Source organism: Gambusia affinis, linkage group LG04 (assembly GCF_019740435.1).
Source record: "Gambusia affinis linkage group LG04, SWU_Gaff_1.0, whole genome shotgun sequence".
Taxonomy (NCBI): Eukaryota; Metazoa; Chordata; class Actinopteri; order Cyprinodontiformes; family Poeciliidae; genus Gambusia; species Gambusia affinis.
The window spans coordinates 8,285,357-8,311,935 of NC_057871.1; the positions used below are offsets into that span (position 1 = coordinate 8,285,357).

Below are 26,579 nucleotides of genomic sequence, written 5' to 3' on the forward strand. Positions count from 1 at the left end.
CTACCTGAGAAATCCACCTCAATGGGCGAAAGACCAGACTGAGAAGTGAAGGGAGATGAGAATAAAGCAGCATTGTGTAGTAAGGCAATCACCAGGCTAGAAAGGTATAGTCTTGGCTTGGTTGCAAGTAGGATCCCAGCCCAACTTTGCCTTATACAAAATGCATGGCATGTTACTGTACCACCATGTGGGTATTTCCTGCTTCTAGAAAAAGTCCAACAACAACAACAAAACAAACAAACAAACAAACAAAGCAATAAGGGGTAATGCAAAACAACCTGTTTCAAAAACCTCTAAATTGTTGAGTCACAATTTGTTACCTAGCAACCACAAGCCAAGACCAGCCCTTCACCTGGCAACCAAAGTGGAGCTCCACCAACTTCATTTAAGACTTTAGCTGCCATGGCTGCTGGGAAAGAAAAATATTTAGTTGCAATACAGAGCTCATGTCTGTGCATTTTTTCCCAGTCATGGAGAACAGAGTTGCGTGGCTTCGTTTTATTTTTGCTTGCAATGTCCCTACGATATTGCCAAAGAAAGTTGTAGTTTGTGCAAATCAGTTCAGGAAGGACTCTGAAAACTACAAACAGTACAAGGCAGGATTGACCAAAAATACTTGGACTGCAGGAAGGTTTTCTGTTCCTACTGTTCGTCGCAATTCTGCAGATGATGGCGAGGTAAGTACATAATGACGCGTTGTGTGTTTTGTATTGTTGTTCAGCATGAACATGCTGAACAACAGCAAGTTAGCATAATAAATAAATTATGCTATGTTTTGTGTATTAAATGAAATGAACAGGTTTTGTATAGCCCACAGTCCTATCCTATAGCTTGTTCAAAGCAGCACCTTTAATGAACCACTGATGTGTCTCGAAATTGCGTTTACTCAGACCTTGGTTTTATATTCTTATACTAAATGTTCAGTAACTAGATAACAGTAACGGCTTCCAAACCAATAAATGTAGCTGTCAGAGACCTGGCACCTCTTAGTATTGTATGACGACTGACAAGGAAAGATTAGATTTTTTTATACTTTCAGGATGGATAGTTAAAGGTTAGACCTGGTCAAGCTGAAAATTAATTCTGGTCAACAGAGATTAGTGTGACTCATAAATTTCATTTGGAACAGCTGGTTTATTTGTTTTAAGACAAGAAGAATACATCTTATAAGATGTATGAAGATATCAGATTCAATCTAAAATTTTCTAGCTTTCCAAAATGAAATAGAACAGCCACTCCCACCTCTTACAGTTGTTAGATGATGTTAAAAATACATCTCACATAATTCTTTTCCACGTGTAGAGCTGAGAATAAATCCAGGAATGCATTCTGGGAATATCGAAGCTGCCAGAACAAAGCTTGGGTGGAGCTCATACCTTTATCTTCTTGTTCCTGCCACTGCTGTGTCCTCTTTCTGACCTTTCTGTAACCTCACTCTCTCTCTCACACAATGAACTCCACATAATCGCTGCCGTGTTCACGTTTTACATTGTGCTTTTGGCAAGTGTCTGGTATAATGAGTCTGAAACTTTTTTTTGCATGCAGAACAGAACACAGTCATGCAAAGTTTACAAATCCATTATAGCACAAGCGTAGCACAGTCATTTCCAGCAATATGTTTTGACTGAAACAAGCAACTCATCCATGATGATTTCAAACTTTAGTTCAAATATTCTTTTAAAGTTCATAAGCTTTTTGGCTGAAGAACATTCTTTTTCTTCATTTTTTTGTTGTTTTTCTCTATAATTATATTTTCCTGGAAAGAAGTGAGCATGATATTTTATCTTTAAAAAGCATTTGTAAACTATTTGGCTCCTGGAGAGTGTGTATAGGGGTATAGGGCTTTCATGTGGGTGGTTCCTGTTTCACAGATGTGTGTCTTTCATTGGTCTGAGAGTGTAGACAGTTCTGACAGAACCTACCTGTTTTTATGTCCGTTGGATTTATTGTTCATCCTGGTAGTGTTTGCGCCAGCTCTCATATTGATGCTTTGTGTGCATCTGCAGAGCATTATTGCCCATTTGCGTGTGTGAATGTCTGTGCGTGTGTGAGAGATGTCCGGCTGATATGTGGTTTACGTTAGTTCTGTTTGATGTCTCCATCAGAGGCCTCTCTCCTCCTACTTCAACACAACTGTTTGATCTGCATCAATCTGATCCTGATCACTCTGCCTTTGTTTACTTTCAAAGACACTTTTCTTTCTGTTTCTCCGCTCACCCACTCGCGCTGTCACTCTCACTCTGTGAGCGCTTATGTGTTCACGTGCAGGTTGAACGTCTTTTGTTCTCCCAACAGTATGTGTGTCAGAATAAAGCACTGTTTTGGGTTTTCTTAGATTTTTTTTTCTCTCTTTACATCTGTTCAGCATTCTTGTATCGTGGGTTTTATTTCTATGAAGAATTTGCGCCTTATTAAAAGAGAACAGAAGCAGAGTTTTCTCTAGACGTGTTTGTGAGATGGTGGTTAAAGATTAGGATATGCCATTTGAAAGCAACCAGAGCTCTTTTGTAAATGCATGCTTTGAGTAATTTTATCAAATATTAGATTGCTTGGGTCTGCACATATCTTACTCCCACTGCCTGCGATTTACTCAATATATGTATAAGTCCATGACATACTCATAGGAAAGACCTTTGAAATACAAAAACATAGACATAGTTACATCTCTCCTTTTCTACTGGTCAAGAATTAAAAATACAGATTTTTTTTTTCTTGACATTGAATAAAAATATTTAAGCACGAAGAAGTTAGAATTTCAACCTGACACTTTTCAAATAGTTTAAATTAGTCAATCACATGGCAGCAACTCAATGCATCTTAGTATCTAGACGTAGTGAAAACAACCTGCTGAAGTTCAAACAGAACATCAAAATTGGAAGGAAATGGGATTTACAGGTACAGTTTTGTGCATTTTCCAATGCCATTTTATTCCATAACCAAGTAATTATGTTACCTTCTGTTGTTATAAAAATGGTATATATATCAAACATAGCTTAAAGGAAGTTTAACTTCGCAATTTGACGCCTTGAAATTGTCTCTATATGAAGCTCTTGCTCAACATGTCATCACAACAATGGTTCTCATTACACCGTTTCTTAGGGGTGTTGGACTGAGACGTAGTTCCTATGATATGATCTGCACAGTTCTATCAGGTGTTTGCAAATTGCTGCTCCCGCTACTGTGAAGGAGCTGTGTGGGGAGAACGGTGGGGAGGGGTGCTCTGTAAGGCAGAAACTCAGCTGGAGACTGCAGCTCCAAAAAGAAGTTTAGTGGGAAATAGGCAACGCTTTGTGAGAGCAAGTGTTTGTATGGCTGATATAGGAGAGTCAAGGATTTCTTAAATATGTATGAAAAATTATAGCAAAACTGTATGTTTTTGATGAGGGAATAGCATTATAATGTTATATAAAATAAAAATAATTAATTTTACATAATACTTCCCCTTTAGATAATCTTGAACCTTTCATGGTTGTTGGTGTATGGACTAGCTGGTATTTTAGAAACTACTTGTATTTTTACATGCAACATTTATCAGGTTTACAGAGAATGGTTCAAAAAACAAAATATTCAGTGAGCAGTAGCTTTGTGGATGAAAATGCCTTGTTGATGTCAGAAGTCAGAAAAGAATGAACTGACTGGTTCAAGATGATAGAAGAGCAATAGTAGCTCAACCAATCACGTGTCGCAACCAAAGTATGATAAATATTATCTTGTTGAACCTAGAAGCAGACGAGCTCCACCAACAGAAGTAGAGGTCCGCTCCTGTCCAGTAAAAACATGAAACTGAGGCTACAGCTCACAGGGCCAAAATTCACTGCACTTCTGTGGCCTCCACATTCATCAAGCCTCAACCTAACACAAGACCTTTGGGATGTAGTGGAACAGTAGAATTACATCAACAACGTACAGCTGACAAATCTGACAGTATGGACTAAAATCTCAGAGGAATGTTTTCACACCTTGCTCAATGGATGCCATAAAGAATTAATGCAGTTTTGAAGACAAAACAGGGTCAAACCTGGCACAAGCAAGGTGTAGTGCAACCAAATTTATATTTGATAATGACGACATGGGTTGCAATTGCTTCATACTAGTATTGACGACACTGCAGTTTTTATTTTTCTTAACAGATGTTTTATCCTAATCAGACCCTAAAATAATGGCCTAAGTAATTTTTTGCCAAGAGATTTTTTTTTGCCTAAATCTTTTATTATAGGCAAAAAAAATTTATTCATTTAATTTTTTTCCCTCTATATGGCTTTTGGCAAAAATGACTAAGGCAGTTATTTTAGGAAGGTGACAATATTGATTTATTTTCTTTGTACCAATATCTGACCTTGCATGTTTCTTAAGCTTTGCTAATTTTAGCTAATTTTAAGGAAGCCTTTAATTCCTTATATTATGAAAATAATCTACATGTCCTGTAGGAAGTTTTGTACAAACTGCACACAAAATAGGATGAAATAGAATAACAAACGAGCCAATGGTATTCGGAAATGTTTGAGTATGTTTTCCAAATCTAACTCAGGATGTAGATCACACTGTAAACAATTTCATTCATTTGCAAGCTGTTAAGCTGTCATATAACATTATGAAAAACCATGAACCATGAGTGAAAACAACAGAAAAGATTTCTTTAGCTTTGATACTTCCATGGAAAATACCCAAGAACTGCTCGTCTAACTCGTTAGCCAAATCTTCATATTACCCTTATTTGTAGTGCAGTCATGGACAGTTAATACTGACTCTGCTTTCAGACTGTGTCTTTTCATGGGTCATGGATTGAACTTGCTCATGTTGATTAAACACTGTTGAAAAGTGGTTGGCAGACATTAATGTGATTTTGTTAATTAGAGCTGGAGTATTGCCCTAAAATGAAAGTCTCTTGAGTTTGGGGGTTGAGTTAACAGTGGGTTCTGTACTTGTGGAGCTTACAACAGAGGAGTGTGTGTGATGAGCCTGTATTGTGGTACTGAGCTGAATTGGACATTTTGCAATTTGACAAAGTGGGGGACTGGGTTAGTCACTTCAAATTACTATATTATGTGCTCAGGCAAAAATTAGGTGCTTGCTGAAGGTGATTTTATCTGATCCATGTCCAAATTGTATACTGAAAAGAGTGGTTTTGTAAAACTGTGTGCTGCTGCCAATCTTGCCCAGGATTTTATTATGAAGGAAATTTTTAATCTCAGTGGAATTTTCCTGGTGAAATCAAAGGTAAAAAAAGAAAAGAAAAAAAAAATTACATCCTATTAATTTCCCTTTTAAAAAAACTCTTTCAAACTTCAGTAGGTGACTTGAATGACAATGTGTGTCTTTTTACATATTTGTTGAAGTTGTAACTATATTGTGATAGTATAACTTCAGACAGGTAATCTGTGATAAAAATCTCACCCCTCTGGCTCCTCCCTGTGGTCCTACTGCCATCTGCAGAAATTACCTATCAGATTCAGGAAGGTCAGAGTTTAAACTTAATCTACTTTCACAGATTTTACCACAGATTCTCAACTGCAATTAGATCTAGACTTGTACTGGACTATTTCAACATATGCATATGCTATATATAAAACGCTACATATAAACCATTCCATTGTAGCTCTGGCTGCATGTTTAGTGTGGTTGACTCGGAGGTTTAAGTTGAATCTATGCCTCAAGTGTTTTGGAGGTTTCAGCTTGTTTTTTTCCCCCCCCACCACTTTCCTGTTTTTAGATCCAGTAAATAGTAAAAATGTTTGTGTCCACATGCATGTCACAGAATTCAGCTGTGTTACAATCTGAATCACTTTTCGTTCATTTTACAATTATTTGCTGCTTGGCACTACTTTATCCTATCAGAGAGTTAACTGCTCAGAGCTGGTGGGTCACTGTGTAATTTGGCTTGCGAAACCAAAATCTGAAATGAACAGAAACACTGTGACAGCATTTGTTGATCGTAACTCCAAACCTTGTTTGTCGCACTTTGAGAGTCACAAAGATGTCAACAGAAATATTGCTTGCAGAAATTCTTTCTTTATGGTGGTTCCTCCTACTTTCTTTTATCACGACACAAGACAAAACAAGATAAAAAATTTTTTAAAATCTGTAACTGAATTATAAGCTGTAACACATGGTTGCAAATTATCCACAGACTACATACATCAAATATGATACTGTACTAAAGTTTAATGGGTACGGCCTGCTCTGAATTTAATAGATTGCTGAAATATCAAAGGCTGCCGGCACCTTAAGACCCATTAATACTAAAATCTGTGCACAGATGACGAAACTCCTTTTCCCAACACACAATAATTCAACTTGAAGAGCGTTTATCTTGTTTTTACTCCACCCAGCTCTCGAAGACTAGCACAGACAAACAGACACTAAACATAAAAAAGAGTCAGACTGGGAGAATTATAGTTGCAGCAGGAGGAACATATTTAAAGGGGGTGAGGGATTGAAAACAACCTGCAGACGCAGTGCCAGCAGAGAGCTTGAGCGAGAAAACTGTGAGGGTGTGTTTGTACAGTTTTAATCATGCAGCCATGTTTAAAAGCTCATACATGAAACAGCCAATGACACGATCCCATACACAGCACTGATCCCTCTGTGTTTGTCCTGATTACAAGTGTCAACGCCACGGCAACCACAATGCATAGCTATTGTCTGCCGCGGTGGGAGGGTTCTGTCATGCGCTCAGTTTTGAGTCGCTATCAGATACGTTGCCACAGTGACGCCCGTGCATCGGCATACATTTTTAAATTTACTCTAATTATCCAAAGTTCAAACTGCTCGACTCTCACATGATGAAAATATTCATTTAGGGATAAATTCTTTCCATGTGTCGCAGGATCTATGTGTTGCAAATGAAGCAATCACTTCATGATTAAGTAATTTGTTTGAGTCAGGCCTTGAACTCGTCAGTGTTTAAATCATCCCTGTCAGTCACCTTACCACGTCTCTGTAATGAATACCACACCGCGGAGGACTGAGTGCTGATTAGACTGGATATAATTAGGTCATAGGATTTTGAGATAATGGAAGTCAGCATTGCTACGCTGTCGCTCTGAGTGTTCGGTGGACCTTTGGGACTGAAGCAAGTCTGTTAAACTTTATTAGAGTGAACAGGCTCCCTGAGTCCACAGAGTGCCGGGCCTGGGAGAGAGACTCTCTAACAGGGACCATAAACACAACAACAACAGCCTATTGTCTCCGGGAACGGACAAATGAATGGAGGACAAGGCCGGCTGATGAATGAATGGTCTGTTTTTTCTCATGGATAGACTTATTGGTTGATCAGCAATAATGTCCTCAGGAAGGAGTATAGAGCCTGAAATTTTTGCCCATTAAGAACTCCTTTCCAGGAATCTGGTCACTGTGGCTAAGAAATTAATGAAAATAAAAAAAAACATGAACAACTCAGACAGCATTGATTCATTTAGCAGTAGAGATGGATACGACATGGTTCTCTGGATGGGACTTGAGAGTGACATAGTTATGGTGGACAGTGAAATTATTCTCCTTTTATTTGGCTACACAACTAAACATGTTCAGTCTCCGACTGTTTGGAGCGGTGCTGCTGATTCAGGGTCTAGTAATGGTCTCCACTTGGTTGCTTTAAATTTAGAAAGATACATTTTTAAAATAAGGCAGATGTACGGACTGATAAATTACTTAAATCCTGATAAGCGGATGAGCCTGAAATGGACGATAAAGAACCACAGCTGAGTTAACGATGCTGTGAAGAACTTTATGTATTTGAAGTGATCCTTTCAACTAGAAACTTTATCCACTTTAACTTGTGTTTTTTTATCTCTCACTGGCCAGACAAAAGGAAAGAGCCAACATAAGCAAGACCACAAAACAAGCCTGTTTGTGCTGCTCAGCATAATTTGACACTGAGCCCATATAACAGCAGACAGCTGCGACACGTAGAGTTGCACCTGCTAAGCTTTGTGCAGCTCAGTCTTTGCCACACCACTCACCTTCTTAGGTTGTATGGGGTTTATTTCTGTATTAAAGGACAACAATGTCTGCTTCTTCCCTCTTTATATATTCAATATTATACTAGGAGAAGATTTCATTCAGAAAGGAAGGCCCTGAATGCAGAATTTCCCACAAGCATTTGTGGCAACAAAATTTACCAGAATTGAAGCTTGTTTATTTAAAAAATGTTGCTTGCTTGCATGACTATGCACGAACATGACCCCATTATCCATAGCTTTTTTTTTGAGTTCATGATGTTTTCTTGGTTTACTTTGTACTGCTTCCACCACCAGCTGCAACTGAGTCATGTAAATCAGTGAATTCATTTTGTGGCAGCAGTTTTTGTTTTCTTCGACTCCCTTGTTTTGCAGCCACAGACTGGAAGGAAAGAAAAATAAAAAGAAAATGTTTTTAAAAAAGTTCTGAAAACATTTCTTGTAAGAACTGCTCTTAAACAGCATTTCCTGGATGGGCCTATCCAAAGTATTTATCTTAGTGAAGTCAGGGGTGTTGTTAATCATACAAACTGCCAGATGGATAGTCAGTTTGAAAATGTGTCCATCTTTCCTTTCTTTTCACAAAATGAGAAAAAAACATGACCTGACTTTCTACCTCTACAGATGGATAGACAACATTGACTGAAATAAAACTTCCTGAGATTTAATATCTACATTCTATGTTTGTGTTAATCAAGGAACTAGTCCATACTGTAAATGTACAGTGAGACAAAATTGTGCTCCGGGTACAAATGATTCATCAAAACAAGCTGTACTGGTGTTGTGAACCTCCCATTGGGACCCGGCCAGTCGTTTATGAGCTGATGTGAATCATAGCAACATCATCTTGTGATCAGTGTCCTGATTACAGGAGACATCTATCTTTTAACTGTTTAGACAAGAAGGACAGCTCCTCTGATGGACACGAGCTCGCCCCTCTGCGCAGACGTTGAATGGGCCAGGAATATCTACATCACATGAACATCGTAGTAAATTAGCACTGAATAGATACAGTTACACAAGATTATAATCAGAGAAATGTTTATTTGACAGGTTAACAGATTATGACAGAGGACTAAGGCAAACTTCAGTGTTGTAGTTGATGGAGTTTGAGTTTCTGCAGGTGTTCTCTCATCAGTCAGTGCACCTCTCTGTGCCCTGCAAGCTTTTCTTTTTACTTGGCTTGTTCAAGCGTCACACTCACTCTCTGATTTTCCTTTTTATAAAACTTCTAAATACGGAGATGTGAAGAGGAAGGAAGTCACTGTAGCGGTGTTTTGATACATTATGGTTTGCATGTCTTTACCATCTATTTTTTATGTTTTTTGTTTGGCACATTGTATTAGGAGTCTTGAGTGGCTGAAATTAATTAAGAATCTTTTTGTGGATATTTTCCAAATAATTAAAAATTTAAAATTATAGAATAGCACAGTATGTTCTCCAAATATTGTAGAAAATAGTTTCCGTTTTAACAGACAACCCAAACCTCACTATTCCTTGACTTGTCTTTATTCTGTCACAGCATCGACACTGAGGTGGGCTTTTTCACCTTATCTAGCTAGAAATGCCTAGATAAGGTGATTTCACTCGCCAGAAAAAAATTTGTGTTTCCGACCAGAGCTGAAAATCAACTGATTTTTAGTGAATCTCTTTATTAGGTTATTGTTTTTAAGCCTTGTTGCACCCAAAGCACATTTGATTGCTTATTTGCATGTCCAGCTGAAACTCATATCAAAGTAAGTCCATGTCTGGTGAAGCACCAGCTAGCTCCTCATCCTCAGTGCATGGAGGAAGACGGGGGCACACAACAAAAACTAACCCACCTGGAGACCATTCATGCAAGAACTGCCACTGTTCTGAGAGTTGGTAAATTAAAAATGTAAAAGATTTTATAGTAGCATGTAGCTTTCAAACCAAAAAAGGAAAGCTTGTCAGAAAATATAAGGTTTATTTTCCAGTATTTACATGGCTCAAAGTGCTACATAGTCACAAATGATTCTGGTTTCAGGTTGTGTATGGGAAAGCAAAAGAGAGACATTAGGACTATTTGGATAAGGGCAAATATGTTGCTGGTTAACGTTATTAGGGCGAGTAATGGCTTACTGTTCTCGGAATAGCAAGTCAGCATGGAGGGGGATCCAGATTGTACCAGACGTGAGCAGTTTGGGTGTGGCGCTGGAGATGGGATGGAGCAGCTTGTAATTTCCTAGAGAGGAGGTTGTTTTCTGACTTGTGTTGGTCAACAAACGAAGGTGTTTGACTGAGAGAGAAACAGCTGCAAGGAAAACCATGGAAGCAATTTGACAAAGTGAAGAAATGTTTTTCTGGAATTGATTTTTTTATATATAGAAATGGATTCCCTTTTCATACCTAAAATCCTGGACAAAATATTGTAGAACAGGAATAGCAAAATCGTCAATTCAAAGTCAGCTTACACTGAACATGTTGCCTCACTGGACACTTGCATTTTATTAGTCTACAAAGAAATACTTCTAAATAAACAATGCTCAAGGAGGATTTTTGTATGTATGATTCAAACTCTCACAAATAAAGGGTACCACAAACATTTGGTACCAAATTCTGTTGGACAATCCAACAGAATTTGTGATGCAGTATAAATGGAACGTTCTGGGAGCTATTTAAATGGCAGTTCAATGATCCAACAACAACCCTGCTGAATATGATGTTATGCTCTACAACTGCTCTGTTTGCATGGAGCATAAATTAAAATCACTCACCTTGGGTTCAGCTATTAATTGTTTAACTACTTCGGGGAACTCGCACACTGTATTTAAAGCATTAAACTTTCAGCCTGAAATATTGAAGTGATAATAAGATATTGATGTGTGTGGGGACACTTTAAGCAGCAGGAGATTAAATATTCCAATGTTTGTCTAAAACATGCACATTTTACAAACCAGCTTTCAATATAAGTGACTTGAAGGACTTGAAGTTTCATAAATTGTCTTTGAATTTCTTTATGTTTAGATGCACAGAAAGCTTTTTTTTTAGATACACCAGAATATCTGGAAATATACAAAATTTAAGGAACATGCTGGCAGCAGCTTTAAGATGAGCCAGCTGAGATGTTTCAAAGCCATGGAATGATGCGCTCCTGACACCTTTGGAAGTCTGTCAGTCATTCCCAGTTTGGTGAAAGCCCCGAGGCTGAGCCAGGTCTCGTAGCAAGGATTATGTCCTACATTTGCCCTCGAGCGCCGTGAGATTTAAAGGCCAAAGTGAACCAAGGAAACGAAGAAGGATGTTTATTTTTACCTTGTTTTGCTGCTGCAAGATTGAAATAGATCAGGGCTATTATCTCAGGAGATTTGGGCACTCTCAGTGTATGAGTCAGGGCTTATATTAATGTTCATTTTAAACTCAGCTGCAGCAGGTGGAAATCAATGTGTTTGCAGCCATTTGGAGTTGATGAGTCCCTAAAGCTTCAGCCTAATGGCTCCACTTTTTCTTCTCTGTTCTGGGAATTACAATTTCCTGTGATTTGGAATTGCTGTGTTATCAGCATTAATCTTGCATCTATCCTGACTAATTGATTACAGACTGCATGCAGCTTTTTTGGTGTTTTTACAATTTGGTCTTGTGAAAGAAGTCTGATAAATAGCAAGGGTAATTGTTTTCTGTATAACCTGCAAGCAAAGCTGTTTTGTTTTATCTCTTCTTTCATTCCCACTTTTTCTGTTTGCAGAACTTCTGTCTGAGTGATTCTTGCACTTAATTGTAACCAGAATGTTTGTTTGGAAATTTGTTGAGTTCTCCATCACACGCAAACAGGATCACAGCCAAGGTATTTCTCTCTGCAGGCTCACAAACTTGGACAAAAAATATAACATGGAGTTTTTTTGGTGTCAGGATGCCATTGGACAGTGAATCAATGTTTTGGGTCTGTATGTGTGCATCTGTTGCATATGCCAGCCTCTTCCTATGTTAAAAAAATATTCATAGTCCTTGGATTTTTGAAGAGTTTTGAAGGAAAATGTTTCACTCATTTAATTTGCATTTCATGTATATTTTTTACAAATGAAAATATAAAGATTGTGACTTTGGATACTCATCTGGACTTTGACTGGACCATTCTAATGCATTTATATGCTTTGATGTTATATTACATCTGTGACTACATGTTTGGGTTTGTTTTCCCTCTGGAAGGTGAACATTCAGAAGTCTGCAGTCTTTTGCAGCCTCTAGCAGTTTTTTTTTTTGTTTGGGTTTTTTTTTTTTTTTTTGCTGGATACTACAGGACCTACTTTGGGAAGTGTTATGTCTGTCCGTGTTCAACTCCATTTCCCTATTTCCTTTAATTCTCTAAATAAAATTTAATGCAAGCTCAAACGATGACAATTTTCTGTAGCAGGGAAGGGAAAACTGTTCAAACTGTTCCCTTCCACCCAAGGGAAGTAGATCCCAGTTTTCCCTTCCCTGCTACAGAAAATTGTCATCGTTTGAGCTTGCATTAAATTTTATTTAAAGGAAATGGGGAAATGGAGTTGAACACGGACAGACATAACAACTTCCCAAATTTCTATTTAATGTTAAAAATGGTCAAAATAGCTGTGTCTAATAATGATGCCAATAATTAAAAAAAAGAATTAAAAAGCTACACATTACAGGGGTTTTTCACTAACAAGATTTGGTTTATTATATCTGTTAAGGATAGTCCATAATTTAATCAGAAGGAGTGCATCAACCGAAACGAGGCTTAGCTTCACGTCAGTCTTGAATTTATGGATAGTTGTTAATAGAAACCTTTTAAATTTTGAGACTCTAGTGTGACCATGTTAAACAAATTTGTGTCCCAACAAGTTGTGTTAACCTAAACCCACATGTTTGTGTCTGTGTTGTCGTGGAGATGCCACTTACTCTTTGTATCTCAGCACAGCAGAGAAAAAGGTGTGAGCACCACCCATTCCCTTCCTTTTTTCCATTTTCCGCTCGGCTTTGTTTCTCTTTGTTATTCCATCCCTCCCTCGGCCTGCTCCTTCCGTCTTCTGTTTTCGTCACAGTCCTGAAAGTTTCTATCTCCATCTCTCTGACTCTCAGCATCATCCCACAAGTGTTGAGGAGGTTCCTAATTGCATATTTATCCATGGACAAATCAAATTTTTTATGATTCATATTTCATCCTGAATCTTTTCTTTCATTTTTTTTTTCTAAGCCAAGGCATTAGGTCACATAATATACTCTTAACATGTACCCACTCTCCAATAATCCATTTCACACTGAGCTAACCCTCTCCTGCTGCTGTTGTGGGCTTCTCCTCTAGCGGAGTGTAGAAATGAGATGTGACAGATGAGAAAGGAAACAGAGTTGTGCTGACTGAGACAAATGGTCTGGATGTGACGAGAGATGTAGGAAGCGGGACAGAGACGGAAGAAGGTGGAGGAAGAGGGACGGAGCTGTGTGGCGGTGCTTGGAAGGCAGCGGCAGGCGGAAAGGGGCTGCAAGGTGCTTTCCCAGTTCTGGTCTTAAAGTCATTGCTACAAAAACATGTGGTCTGAATTTGTTTGGAAGCAACAGAGAGACAAGATCACACACACAGTAGGGCCTTGCACACAGGTCTCTAACACACATGCATCCATTCCACTTATTGTGATCTATGAAGTCATGTCCTGCTGCTAGTGGGAAAAGACAAAGTGCTGTAGATGATCAAAGAAAAGGATGTAAATAAAAGGAGTCATTTTTATTGAGTTTGCATGTGTTATTCTTTGTGGTTGTTGCACACCACAGATTTACAGTATTTGACACTTTTAACACAACTTTTGCCCTTTTTCAGTCGAGGTCCTGTGATAAAATATTTTATTTTTTTTATATAAATACAAATGACCAACCAATCAACCAGCTTCTCCACTGAGTTTTTCAGGCAAAAGATGGAAACGTGCTTGTTTTGGAAATCTAATTTGCAAATGGTTCTTTCCCAGATCTTTCATCACCTTTCTCTTCTCATCTGTTTTCAATCATTAAAGGAACTGCTGCTTCAAGTTTTCACTCATTTTTCTCTGTGTCCTTTTCCTTTCACCTTTCACGTTGTTTTGTTCTTCAGCCCTTTTTTCTAGTTGTCGGCTTTTCACTCACTAGTGAGAGACTTAAAGGGAAAACCCAAATGTTTTGGCATTCCTTTTGAGAAAATTGTCCACTGCATGAGATCAAACGACAAAAAAAAAAAAAAGTTGTCTCCCGTGATCAGTCATAATAAGATGGAGTCCAGTGTCAACCTGAGAAAGTGTCTGTCTGCCTCCCATGCCATGAGATTGTTTCTGCAGTGCTGCGGTAATGGATCAGTGCTGTCACATAGCCGCATAGCAACATTTACACTGGGGAGAAACATCAAAGTGAGATGTGGGAGAACGCCGGTTAAAATGTCATTATGTAGTGAAAGAAAATATGTAAATATGCTAAACAAAATAAATTTGCTTCTGATCCATTGAGGGGGAAGGAAAAAAGAAAGAATTAGAGGGACAAGAAATAATGTCTCAGTGCCTTGCAAAAGCAGTTCATCTTTACAAAACTTTTAGAAACAGAAATAGAAATGGCATCTATTGTCCTGCAAAGGAGAAATTTAGGTGTAAGAGCAGCATCAAGTACAAAAGTGCAGACAAAAATGCTAAAAACAACATATAAAATGGATTTATTTCCAGAAGGCCAATGGAAGATGGAAGGAGGTAAAACGAGGGCAACACTGGAAGACGACCTTCTTCTGGTTGCACAAAACGTGCAACTAGTTAGGGGCATCTCCTTACAGCAGAACCAGAGATGTGCTGAGTTTCATGACTATTGAGGTGATTTTATTTAAATTTCAACATTAATTTTATTTAAATTTCAACTTTAACTGAAACATTTAGTGACTTTCAAAGCTTTTAATGATGTTTTAAGTCGCTTCTCAATTCTGGTCCACCTCTGCTCTGCATGTTTCCCTTTTGCCGCACACCTGGCCTGAATAAATGGGTGATTAACATGTTTCTGATGGTATGGGGGAGCTATGCTCATTCGAATCAGGTGTGCTGGAGCAGACACATCTAAACTATGCAGGGCAGCAGTCTCTGAGAACCAGGATTGAAAAATACAGATTTAAAGAAACCTGTTTGAAGAGTATTAAGAACATAGCACCATAATGCATTTCAACCATGTTCTGAGAGGTTGTTTAGGTTATGGATAGTTTGACGGGACTTTACAGTTATCACATAGTTCATAATCTAAGTCTTTGAATGGTATTGCTGGAAAATAATGTTTAAGTTATCTGTAAAACCTTCATGGATTAGTTAGCTTATATACATTCATGTCAGTCTCAACTCTGTAGCTGCTACAAAACCCTCAGGACAGCTTGAATATTGCCAGTCAGGTGATATAAGGAAGTTGGATAGAGCTTAAGCCTGAAACCAGCGTCAGTGAGTGATAAACGACTCTAAATCCTTTGAGAAGCAATAACCAACTACTCTCATGGGACTAAAATATAATTTTCATGAAGGCTCCATATGGACTACAACACACACTCATACAACAGACACATATTTCAACTGTTATCAACATTATTTGTATCGCATTGGAACAGAGTCTTGGAAAGTAATTTCCTTTACAGACAAAAAAACATTAGCAGCGGAAATTTGGCCGCAAATTATTCTCCACAGTTCTAATTACTTTTAATGCATCATGTTAAACAAAACATTGTCTGAAGGCTAAAGCGGTACAAAATGCATAATATATAAAACAGAGAAAGGACCATTGTGGACATGTGTGGTTGTCTAGACTGATAGCTGAATCCTGTATGTGGTGGATTCTCCAGGCTGTGAATATTCATAGGCAGCTCTAAGTGGTTATGAATGTGTTGAGAGTGATTTTCAATTGTCACATTATGAATCATTACCAGCAAAGCAGCTCATTCAGAAGCATCTACTGCATGATGCCGTTGATGCCAAAATGCATACATGTGTGTGTTGTTTTTGTGAGTTTGCTCTGTATATTGTGCTAATTGTGCCAAAAGATGGGGAGTGTCCTGTGGAGGTAAAGAGTGCCACCAGGGACCCAGAAAACTGCAGGAGTTGCTCATTTGTTTCTGTGTGTGCTTTCAAGACTCTCAGAAGACCCTAAACCGATGTCACATTTTGATTTGGTTGAACTGTTGATTCTCGGGAAGGGTGTGTGTGTGTGTGTGTGTGTGAGTGTGTTATCCTGCATCAAAAGGGAGGGAATATAAAAGGTGAATGTCAGACTTTGATGTAAAGCTTCCCACTGTTAAACTTCAGCTTCAATAAGCATTTTAACTGTTGCACAAAGACAGCAGCATGGCAACTGTTTGGCAACACTTCCCAGTGAGAATTAAACGAGATGAGACAGAGCTTTCAAAAGAGAGGAGAGGGGTGGCCATCCTCTTCACCTGATTGCGTCATTGCATCCTGGTTGTCTCGTTTGTGTTTGTTCCACTGCTTATGGCTGCTTAGGTCTCAGTGTTTTAGCTGCTGAGGTGTTTGTGAGGTTCTATTGTGATTATTTACGGGATCAAGTGGTGAATTTGGCAAAAGAACACCGACCTACCATCTGCTGCTCACAGAGAATGCAGAAGGAGTGTGCAGCCATGATTGAGAATAAAACCACACGTGAAAAGTGTTTTTAAAATGCCACCCTTATATGTTGGATTAAGTACTTCAGTGTGTCTCTGGATTTTAGGAAAGATTGCCAGGTGTAAATAGAGAAAAGCATCATTAAATTTGACTTTACTCCACAAACACATACACCAAAACAGACACGTTAAGAAAATGGCAGGCCAGCAACAGATCACGTTTGGCAAATATTTACTTTAAAGGTGAGTGCTTTTTCCATGTCTAGAATTGCTTTAAAAGATTAACTGGAACTCTAAATACTAATCTATTTTAGCCATGAGTAAATTGGCTCCTGGCTCAATTTACCAAGGTGGCCAAATTTTGGACACCTTGGTAAATTATACAAGCACTGTTTCCAGTTATGTTAAAGATTTTCACATTCTCAACTGCACTTTAGATTAAAATGTCTGCTGCTTCCATCTGTCAGTGCAGTGAAATACATATTTTTAAAAATGAGGTGTTGACTTCGCCTCCAAAATCCTCAGATCTCAATCCAGTCAAGCGAAGTGCTGGTCAAGCCAGGCCATCAAGATAACCTCACAATTTGCAGAAATTAAAAATCTGCTAAAACCACTTTGAAGCAAAACACCACAGCACCTGTAAGGGTATAGTGGAGTCCATGCCATGACAAGTCATGGCTGTTTAAGCAGTAAAAAGGGAGGAAACACTCTGAGGCACACTGTTTTGGCAGATTGGTATATATTAATCTGTGTATTGCAGGTTTGTGAATGTGTCCTCCTTAGAAAGGTGTCATAACACACCCCTCTGCCCCCCCTGCTGTTCAGACCTCAATTAATCTGACTTGTTGTAGCTCATACAAAATACTCAGTTTGACTCTAAGCATGCACTATATGACAACCCAAACAGTCAAAATAAAATGCTCAGGTTACAGACAGCAACATGCTGAAGTATTCATATGAACTCTGACCTGAAAGAATGGCAAAATTACACAATTGTTTAAAAATGTAGTACAAAATTTGGTTTAAAATATATAGCCAATATAAGAAGGTGTTCGGGTCAGATGAGACCAAAATGAGGCTTTTTGATTTGTTAGAAAATTAATACATGACAATGAAGAAAACATAATAACGTGGGGATGGTTTCATTCAGCAGGGTCAGGGGAGCCGTTCAGGGCTTATATGAAGAAGAACGGTAAAAAATGAAGGACAATCCGCAGCAAAAACTGGCTAGAGACTGAAAAGTATTTGAAAGTGAGGCAGCGATTCATGTTACAGAAACACAATAAATAAAAACACAACCAGAGCTACAATAGAATAGAACAGCTAAGCATATTCAGAACGGTCCAGTCAAAGTCCAGACACAAATCAAATTCTTGTTTGTTGCAAGATATGTACAGTGAACCCTCGCTATAACACGGTTCACCTTTCATGGCCTCGCTGCTTCGCAGAGTTTTTTGTGCAGTTTTTTTTTTCCACAGTGCATTGTGCTCTGCGTCCTGATTGGCTGAAGAGTCTCCGCGCTTCTTCTCTACCTGTGTGCCAATAACGTTATGGTATTTAAACATACGTAATACAGCTTGGCAAATTTTGGCAAATATTTTTGCCCAGAAGAAAAAAGAGTGACAACAACTACTAATAACTATGTTCTCTCGAAAAAACACACCTGCACCACAGGCTTCAGAAGAAAAAGACATTAGAGAGCAGAGTGAGGCTGCAGCGTCACAGGCAGAGGAACAGTGAAATACGCGAGTTACAATTTGTCCCAATTTGTCCTACTGTATTTTGTATTGATGACTAAAATGATTATTTTACTGTAGTTATTTGTAAGAACGCATTCTATTTGTTAAAAGAAAAAGTTTGGTCCTGAAAACAGGTTTTGTTCTTTGGTTTCAATGTAGAGTATTTAATTATGCTGTATAATAGTTGTAAAAAATAGAGGTGACTACTTCACGGATTTCGCCTATCACAGGTTCTTTTTGGAACTTAACCCTCGCGAAAAATGAGGGTTCACTGTATTTAAATTTTTCCTCCATTAAACCTGAATGAACTTTTTAATTTTAACTTTGTGTATTTTTTTTACTTAGACTATATCTTGAATATAATTTTGATTAATGGATTATTATGTCACACAAAGTTACTGAAGTTGTATTTCCATCTGTCTGATACTGATGTCAGAGCAGCAAATTGGCATATTAATAAAACTATTACATTAATGCAGCTACATCTATTTAGTAGAGTGAGTTTTATCTAGTTATCTGAAGCAAAACTATATTGCCTTTCTTGATAATGATAAATTATATTGAAACCATTTTGTGACAAACACGTAAAGCTAATTGTTAGAATTTATTAGGTATGACATTCAACATTTAAATGTTAGTTCAATTGGAAATTTTGTTATAGCATGGTTAAGCAAGGTAAAGCAAATTTTTTCAAACCTTTTATTTCTATTATAAATTAGGAATCTGCACATTTTTCTTACATACAACAAATAGAAGCTTTATCTATAAATCCTCATTTGGAAAAAAAAGCCTGCCAGCAAATTGTATACTTCATGTATTTGATCCTCTTTTTGATTAAACAGCTAAGACTTTCACTCACCTCTTTTGCTGTAGCTTTCCCCTGATCAAACTGGGATCAAGGTTTCTTGTGACATTTGCAATATTTTCTGGACTCTACAGCAAATTTTGCAGAGTTAATCTAACTCTTTCAGAAGTTTTTCTGAAGAAAAAAAAACCAACCTCTGGTTAAGTAATTGTAACTCTTGAAGTAGTTATAACAACTCAATCTCTTGTTTAAATAACTGAGAGTTAAATTAAAAAATGACTCAACACAATGTTGATTTAACTGCAAAATTTGTTGTCAAAAAACATCGACAAGAACAAATCTAACAAATTCAAGGATAGTGTGCACAGATGACATAACTCCAGCATGAACGATGTTGCCAGAATGGTTGTGCGTGCTTATGTGTGAATGCAAGTGTGTCAGGCGGCAGTGTTGTATGGCAATACTTAACTCCATGTACTCTGATTCAGCATGCTGGAAAAACAATGAAGGAAGGGTGAGACACATAATGAAGAGAAATAATCTTCTAATTGTTTGAACAGGAAAGATTTGGACCACTTTGTTTCCTTTTGGCTTCTACCTGCTTCCTGCCACTTCGACTGCATCATCACCCAATTTGGCAAGACGGGGGATATATTTAGGATACATTCAATTTCCCCCTTAAACTCTCTTCAGGTTTAGGAATGGCTTCAGACATATTCTTAATCTGTTGTCACAACAATGCTATTCCTCAGGGCCAGCTGGCACAATTAGTGTCACACATGTGTTTACCTTGCACTTACAGGGAATTTTAAGATAATGGCAGTTGAGTTGTTTTGGTACACATTTGTGGAAAACCACAGGCAGAGTAGCTGTGCTTAAACACACAAACAGAGGGTGATAATTGTGCTAAGGGATTAGAACGGCTGAGACTTTGCTGTTGCACCACAAGGCAATCTATGTACGATTATCAAGTCTAGTTGGATTGCTTCCTCTGTCATTACTAAACAGACGTACTTACCTGCATTAGTGTACACAGTTGCACCTCACAGTTCATTTGCCAGTTTCATAGTAGAACATAAGGAGGTTTCAAAAGCAAAACACCATCAGATGTATAAAGTCAGAGAGGCTAATCAGGATTAATAGTGCATATCGTCCTGGCTGGATGTAATAGGATTGTGGGTCCCTGGGCTAAGACACATTTTGGTCCCATATCCATACAGAATTATTTTCCTTATTCAAACTATATTGTGTTGATTGATAGGTAGGCATACATGTTTATGGATGCAGTTTAACACAACCCCTGTCACATAACTCTGTTTGTCCTTTTTTGAAATGGCTTCATAAATGCAAAAAAGAAAAAAGCATAAAAATGAATCAAAATCTTTTTGTTACTATCACAGGCCTGTTTTTGTCAATACAACACAATCAATGAAATCCACCTTTAAAAAATGGGCTTAGGTGTTGCTGTTGTTGCACCTGATTTACTGTGGGTAGGTCAGACGAGAAGCTATGATGTCATATTGTTCAGATACTCGTGCATCATTCATCCTGACCAAAACCAAACTGAAACACTTCACATGGACCTGTAGGTTTTGTAAAAGTACAATATTTGGAAAGTGTTTGTTGATCACAATAAAATATATTTGATTTTTTGTTCAGAGAATAAATGGATTTAATTCATTCTGAGAAAAATGTCATCCAAATCAGCCTGGTTTGTATAAAACTAATTATTAAGTCATAAATTAAATGTGTTTAAACACATTTTTTTGTTCAGGTTCAATAGCGACACTCGGCCCTGTTTTCTGCCAGATGTTGGAGAATCAAGAAATTACTTTAATTCAGGGTTTTTCAGGTCCAGGCCTCATGGATTGTTGTCCTGCAATGTTTAGATGCATCCCTGCTCCAATACACCTAAATCAAATGTGATGTAGGGTTTAAAAAATAATAATAACAACAACAAAAAAAAAATAACTTCTTGACTAAAAAAATTAAAATAAAAATTCCCTAGTCTCTTACAGAAAAATGGATGGAGATAGGTCATTTCTAGAAATTTTATCAGATAAAAGGGAAAAAAATATCATAGTAATGATCATCAATGGGTTTATCAGTTCATAGACCAAGATCATGTAGAAATGCTGCTGTAATTAGAGATACAATTTATTTATGTCCACTACGGGGCGCCAATATGTGTGCAGTAAAAACAAGGCAAATGTGAAAAAAATAGCTTAAAACTATGTAAAAACAACATTTAAACAAAGATGTTAGACAGCATTACTTTAATTAAGTAGTTAACTAATTATGCAACAGGATTGTAATGATATAAAACAATCTGTGAACAACTCATTTGAAAGTAATGCAAAATAAACCAAGAATGGTTTCAAACTGTTTATCTGGTGCATGTTTCACTCTGTGTAGAACATGCAAGGTTTCAAAAACAATGATAAAACACGTGCTATTGTTAAGTAAAAACATGTTGCTTGGAAACAACCCTTTGTCATATCCAAAGGTGATTCTCTGTGGAGATTTGTCTAAAAATACAAACAGGCAGTTAGTCACTATGAAAGTCAGTGCAGCCAGAAATTGTAACAGAAGCTATTTTACCCATTTTTTGCAGCCTTAACATCTCCAAGTTATTATCAAGACAAGCTTCATTTGACAATGCTGATGTCTGCAACAATGTCCAGCTGAGATCAGTAACCTGATAATGACCAAGAGTGACATTAAACAACTCATTCTTATTCTCAAGGCATCACAGCAGCTCTGTAAATATCCCTGGTGGCTTTGACACACACACTCACAGATGACCTTTGTCATCAGCTACTGACACAGTCTGTAACTTCAATGCGGCACATTTAAATTTAGTACATTGAAAAGGCAGCAAGAATCTTTTAAGATAAGTTAACGAGGTGGAAAAGACCAAAATTCACCAAATTTGGATGTCACCAAAATTCAAAATTACCTTGAAAAAGCATTTTTTTATTTTTTGTTATTTATCTTCAGCCTGCAAAATGTCTTAAACATTCCTCCTGCTCCAATTTCAGTAGCTCAATATTTAGAAGTGTGGCCAATATGTACTGAATGGCTTTGTTCACTTCCTTCGCCCCCATTGCCAAACTATCACCGTTGGTAGACTGCAATTCTAATGCGGCGCAGAAAACTGATGCCATCATTCATAACTTCTCCTTCTCTTCGCTGACAGGCTCAGGTTACGTTCAAGGAGAAAATTCCAGCTCACTGAAGGGAGAGGAGAATCAAGCTCAATTGCTTAGGAAGGCAAAGAATGATCGGGTTGTTTCGTGTTAATAACTTTTTAAGTGTTATTTCTGTATGTTTATGTCCATATATATTGACTACCGCATTGCAAGAGTTTAAATTTCCCCAAGATTTGAAGCCTGGACCCAAACTGAAATTGCTCAATTTCAGTTTTAGAGTGTTGCCCAGTTATAACAATCTGTGGCACTGTTTAAGGATATGACTGGAAGGTTGCAACCAGCTACTTTAAGATTCCTGATATTCTAATATTAATATTATCCCTGTGGCACTGCAGTAATATTCATTTAGAGGCTTAGAATAGAAAATGACTAGTGATTCTACTTTTATGCTCAATACTTCTTACCAATACATAGAGATATAAACTTTAATCTGTTAACATTTTATAAATCGCAAAAGGTTGCATCTTGACATTTGCACAAAGCTACAAAATTCCATCTTACCAGGCCAAATAGTGCTCAAAAAGTATTTTCCTCTTTACAAATTTCTTTAATTTTGGTTCAGATCCCCAAAAAAATGTATCAGAAGAAAATAACCAGAGCAAACACAAAATCCAATATTATAATATGATTTAATTTATCATGGGGAAAAGCTGTGAAAAGGTAATTGTCTCCCTTGTTGAGATGTAAGCTGCCTGAGATTCATCACATTTTTTGGAAAGTTACTGCCTGATGTGTAATTTCAAGAAATCCTACCAATTTATTGCAATTCAAGGACAGATAAGAAACAAAGTTATTGTCTTTTATCAGTCTGGAAACTGTTACAAATGTATTTCCCTATTATCCATAAGTGAAGAAAATGTGAACCAGTGGTAAACCTTCCTGGCGCAGGCTGGCTTACCAAACTTACTGCAAAGATGCACCAGCAACAGATCCAGGAGGTTACAAAGTATTCCTGGAAACACTGCTGGCATCACATTTTTCTTGCCTGATTCCAAGGAAAAAGCTAGATCTGATCAAAAATATGTACATGTAAGTATACAACATAATTCATACTCTTCAACCATTTCTAGCCACTTTATTACCACAATTATCACAAAGTTCATTCATTCACCCGTCCATCCATCCATCCATCTATCCATTTTTTTACACCCTTGTCCCTCATGGGGTCGGGAGAGGTGCTGGTCCTATCTCTGGCTAACGTTCCGGGCCAGAGGCGGGGTCACCCTGGACAGGTCGCCAGTCATTTTCAAAATTTATATAAGTACAATAAAAAAAGGACAAAGTGTTTTCTTATTTGTATTTCACGTCAGTTACTCTCATTTAAAAAAAATTGAGTGTAAGGCATTGTTGTCAGAATTTGTCTAATTTGTAAACAGACAGCATTAACATATCCATGTGTTAAAGTGGCCCAAAGTCGAGGTCTAAATACATTTGATAGGTATGGTTCACAGATGTTTGACATCCACTCTGACTGAACTTGCATTGTTTTGCAGAGAAAGAAAAAAAAAAAGATGTCTGCCATAATATGTTTAAAGCCGGTAGAGGTATATCAAAAAGACTGCAACTGTAGCAAAAGGTGGGCAGAATTCAAATATGTATCACACCTTTTACAATTTTATTTGTTACAAATATATAAAAAACTGTATCATTTTCTTTCAACTTCACAATTATACAGTAGATGGGTTTGTGCTGGTGTGTCATGTGAGATCTTTATAAAATACATTGTATAGTTTATTTTTGCAACATCAAAACACTGGACAGTTTGAGAGGTATGAACAAGCTGAAGGATGTGAAATGTTACAACTCAAAAGAAATCCTCAATCAGTTTTCCTGCCTTGAGTATAGAATAATTCAACCAGAGTATTTGAGAAATGTATTACTTATCACCCAAAAAAAATCACACATACTTGAGGAAACAAACAATAGCAAGTTAAAATGCTGATAGATAAATATGAACAAAGAAGTGAAGTGGAGGCTCCCCGTGTGTGTTTTGCTCTGGGACTCAGTTTGACGAAATCTGCTTCTGCATAAAAACTTTCATCGACATTATACCATACCAGAGACATTGAGCATTCTCTGTTTGTTTTCCTGTTGAAATGCAATGAATATTTATTTCCACCTATAAAAACCCAACAGCTAATACAGACACATTCACCTGATGTGTGAAACTGGACACACCTTTTTCCATGTGCAGGAGAATAGAAAGTTTCCAACACGCAAGTCATTCATGAGATCCTATTCATCTCCTCAGTCTCTCCGTGAGGCCTCAGCGGTGGGGTGTGTATAGACACAACAGCCTGCTAGTCCCATCGCAACAAAGGTAACTGCGCACATCCACACCTAAGAGCCTAACTTTCAGTACACATATGGAAGGATCTCATCAAGATGAAACTGGGAACTCAGGGGAAATGGTTTTGTTTTGTTAATGCTGTTTTGTATGTTTTGGCGTGGCACAGTGTGGGTGTTTCAGTGTCTGAAAGCGTGCATGCCTCATTGCAGCTGTGCATCCATCTATTGAGCAAAACACATTTGGTTTTTAAGGATGTAATTAGAAACCAAAACACACATACACAACACAAATCCTCAAAAGCTTTGATGTAAAACTGCTGTTATTAACACATGGAAGTAAGATGCTGTTTGAATTTCATCCTGTATTGTTGTGTAAACTTGTGGCTATGACCAAAGTTGTGTTCAAATGTATGTCTGTTCACAATAAAACCCTCTCTGAGCAGGATGTGTTTCAGTAGCAGCTGTCCACCAGTCCAGGTGGTTCAAGTGACCTCTTCACTCACAGAGGCACACTTCCCCCACACCTTCAGGTTTACTGCCCAGCTATAAACCAAAGATAACACAAACTGCTCCTAAATCAACAGGCTGTAATTAGCAGAGCCAGAATCACAGTCGACTGATAGATTCCCTTCAGGTTAACAGATTTCTGCGCTTATAAACACTATGTTTTAACCTTGTTAATCTATTAACATTGTGCCATGCATAATTTGATCGCCCGATAAGCCAGACTTAAACACATTTTTTAAAAATATTTAGAAACATTATGTAACATGACTACTGAAAGTATATGCAAGATATGTGCATCAGTGCAAAATTGTTTACACAAGTGCGATCCAAGTATCACAGCAATAACATTTAATCACAAGCAACACCATGCAAATGAAGTGTTAACGCCAATGAAGAGGTCAAGATGACATCAACATATTATTTACCTTTTTTCCTAAATAATATAGTGACATGACTACATACTCTATGTTCATTATATATATATATATATATATATATATATATATATATATATATATATATTGAACAGAACAACAGAGTCTTGCAAGGGGGTTAGGGAACGGACAGGCTTTTGACTGCTAGGAAAGTCGATGAGTGTTATTGGAACCAGGTGTGACCAATGAAGGCTAAATTAATCCAGAGGGAGCCAAAGGAGAACACAACAGGATCAACTGATCAAGAACTAAGAAATTCAACACAGAGAAATGAACTGTTTTCAATTCCCTAAATGAGAGTAACAGACTCTGTCACTTAGACAACACAAAAACATAGAAGAGTACTTTTTTCTTTATGCAAAGATACACTCATTTTTTAATTAATTACACGTGTCATTAACATGGCATTGTTGACGCTATTATTGGCAAACGAACCAATGACGTGTTAGCAGCTCAACGCATTTCACCATATAGACTTTAGGAAGATAATTTACTGAGGTTCAAACCATGCAGCAGAATGTCGAGAAAAGGGAATTAAGTGACTTTAACCAAGATGCTGCTGCCAAACAGACTGGTCATAGCATTTCAGAAACTATCTGGTCCATGGGGCTCTTAATGCAAAACAAAAAGGAGAAAATGCCCAGTGAGTGACAGTTGTGAATACAGAAATGCCTTGTTTATGTCAAAGATCAGAAGAGAAGGAGCCTTTCCTGAAAACCAATAGCACATCCGGATGCATAATATGTTGAACTTTGGATCGGATTGGCCACAGCAGCATAAGACTACAATGAATGCCACTCCTGGTAGTACAACAGGTCCAACTTGGTACAAAAAAGGTTTACCTCATATAGTGGCCGGTGAAGATATATGGCAAGACAGGAGACAATATGAAACCAGTTTCAGGATTAGATTTTTTTGATCACGCTTTCTGGTTTATTTGTTTTCAAATGACACATTAGACGAAGGATGTGACAGAACCTGATCAATGAAGTTTTTCAGGTTTTCTACAAAGGTGTCCTCTAATTAATGTATTTACTTTCTTCATATTTCAAAATATTGCGTTGTC

The 26,579-nt window shown here is 37.6% G+C and overlaps 1 long non-coding RNA gene across 1 annotated transcript; it reads left to right on the forward strand.

The window, feature by feature from the left end:
* Nucleotides 1-365: 365 nt before the first annotated feature.
* LOC122829534 lies at nt 366-13,663 on the forward strand. The gene is made up of 2 exons (XR_006370388.1): nt 366-677; nt 13,240-13,663. It is a non-coding gene; the product is annotated as an uncharacterized LOC122829534 (long non-coding RNA).
* The last annotated feature ends 12,916 nt before the right edge of the window (nt 13,664-26,579 follow it).